The sequence below is a fragment of the Condylura cristata genome, unplaced genomic scaffold (genome assembly GCF_000260355.1).
Source record: "Condylura cristata isolate star-nosed mole 26May11 unplaced genomic scaffold, ConCri1.0 scaffold00013, whole genome shotgun sequence".
Taxonomy (NCBI): Eukaryota; Metazoa; Chordata; class Mammalia; order Eulipotyphla; family Talpidae; genus Condylura; species Condylura cristata.
The window spans coordinates 28,238,457-28,240,816 of NW_004567114.1; the positions used below are offsets into that span (position 1 = coordinate 28,238,457).

Genomic DNA, 2,360 nt, shown 5'->3' on the forward strand with positions numbered 1-2,360 from the left:
CCTCTCTCCTCCAGCCCTAGTCACCCCTCAGGCCGTGGCCTTTGGCCTCTTCCCGTGTAAGCACAGTGACCCTGGGATGACTGTGGATTTGGTAAGGCAAATGTTTACTCTGGAGCTGAGACATTACAGGCTGGGGGTGTAAACATCCACCACTGGCTCCTGATACCTAGCATCTCCTTGTTGTGAACATAGGACAGACCCAATAAACTGGAAAACTTTTGAGGTCTCTCTTCATCACGGTGAGCTCTTCATTTTATGTAGGGATTTATAGAGAACTTTCCACTTACGTCTCTTCATTCAATCCTTACGGCCTCTGTGAGGAAGAGCAGGCAAGCACCCCATTGCACTCAGTGGAATCTGAGCCAAAGGTAGGTATTTGCCCAGAACATGCTGAGAAAAGCATGGGGTACACAGACTAAGGAAATCTGAGTTCTGGTCCCTGAATGGTGAATAAATACCAGGCTTAAATCACCTTAGTAGGTAGGGCTCTAGGCCTTGTTGCCTTCATGTGTTAAGTGAGTAGTCTAATCTGAAGTGCCTTCTAGTTCTAGCAACTCATCAATCTTTGATGCAGTGTAGATGAGCCAAGACAGAACTCAAGCCCAAACCTGTGCTGCTGGACTCCCATATCAGTGCGCTTCCAACTCTCCCTGCTAGGTCCTGTCTGTGAGAGGGCAGTATAAAAGCTCCCTACTCAGCTCTTAGGCCACTCCCTCTGCTGCTAGCCAGATTCACTCATCCTGCCTGCTGGACCCACCCCCAGCAAAAGATACCTAAGGAGCCACCGAGCTGCCATCTTCTGGGAAGGGAGTATGGGTGGGTGGCAGTTGGTGGGAATAGAGCAGTAAGTGAAGAAGAGGGAGCCCCGGGATCACAAGGAAGGGGTGTCTAACTAAATGCAAGAGGTAGGCTTCCTTTTCTTTTGATTCTTACTCCCTAGCTTTCCTGCTGGGGTGAAGTCACTAAGGATCCTTGCTTCCAGCCTGCCAAAGGAGGGGCTGGAAAAGCATTTTCTGTCCAGAAGGTGAGGCAGGCTATGTGCTCAGAAGGGAGTCCTCTTGGGCTGTCATTACTCTCCCTGCTTATTATTTCTTGGGCAAGGTTGGTGTGACTGGTTACATGCAGAGGCACGGCTGGGAAGACTCTGGGAAGCCCCAGTCCGGGATCCCTGTAGGGTAATGCAAGTCTGAGTCGTTTCCTGAGGGGCCTCAGGGCAGAGGACAGGCCCCAGCAGCAGCCAACAGCAGCTCAGCTAGCGACCTCAAGGCTGCCACTCTCACAGCCGTCCCTAACACCGCCCTCCGCCAGGCCACACCTCCGCAGCCTCCCACCATTACATTTCCTTGCAGTTCTTCCTTTTGTTTTCAAAAGCCACGACGAAGAGTAAAAGTAGCCACCTAAAAGCGTCCTGAAATTTTAAGTGTGCGTGTCCTACCCTGGGTAAGGATGAGAAAATTAACCAAAACGACTCCAGGAGTGGGCAAGGTCAAGGTAGACAGTGGCGGTTCCCTACTCCCCCTTTCTGGCACCCACCTTATTCCCTCCAGATCCTGAGCAGAGATATCCAAGAGCGAGCACCGAGTGGCAGCAACTCAGATTGGACTACTGGCGCCCCTGGAGCGCCCTGGACCAGATGCTCGGGTCCTTCCCCAGGCGAGGCCACCACGCCCCGGCCCACGAGCGGAGGCAAGGACCAGCCTCGGGTGACCGCGCGCTCATAGGGGCGGGGGGCGCAGCCTCGCGGGCTTCCCGAGTTTCAAACTCAACCTTTGAAGCCATCCGGAGCCTTCGCTCCTTTTGTTCCCAGGGTGGGCGTTAAAGGACAAAAATGCCTCCTTGCACCACCGGCCCGCGCTCCAGCTCTCGCCAGGGAGGCTCGCCCAGCCGGGAGCGACCCCAGCCCCGGGCCTTCCCCCGCCACCCCCAGCGCTCGCCCGCTGTGCTCACCCGGCACGGGGCTGGGGCGGAGTCCAGGGAGGACAGGGGCCTCGGAGTGACTCCGGGCACGGCCACCTCGCCGGCTGTGCGAGCCGAGGGAGAGGGGAGACGCGAAGGGCACTCACCAGCACTTGCCACGCCGCGGGCCGCCGCGCACGGCGCGCAAAGCTGCACAGTTGCCGCCGCGACGCGGGCGCCGGGTTTGAAAGTCGCTCTCGGAGGGGACTGAGCCAGCCGGCTGCTCCCGCCCACTGCCAGCGCCGGGCGGCGGAGGACGCGGCCAGCTGCGAGCGCGGTCCCGGGGACCCCAGCCAGCGCCCGGCTTCCCAGCGCGGGGCAGGAAGTCGGGCCGAGCGGAGCGGGAGCAGCCGCAGGAGGGAGGGCAGAGGGAGGGGCAGGAATTTTTCCAGTGGGTGGAGACT

At 58.4% G+C, this 2,360-nt stretch overlaps 1 protein-coding gene across 1 annotated transcript in view; it reads right to left on the reverse strand.

Moving 5' to 3' along the window:
* The window catches only part of PLEKHG3 (pleckstrin homology domain containing, family G (with RhoGef domain) member 3), a 39,621-nt gene extending 37,342 nt beyond the window's left edge, over positions 1–2,279 (reverse strand). The window contains exon 1 of the mRNA XM_012724589.1: positions 2,064–2,279. The gene's annotated coding sequence lies outside the window, so the exon portion shown is untranslated. The remainder of the gene's footprint in view (positions 1–2,063) is intronic.
* Between the last annotated feature and the right edge of the window lie 81 nt (positions 2,280–2,360).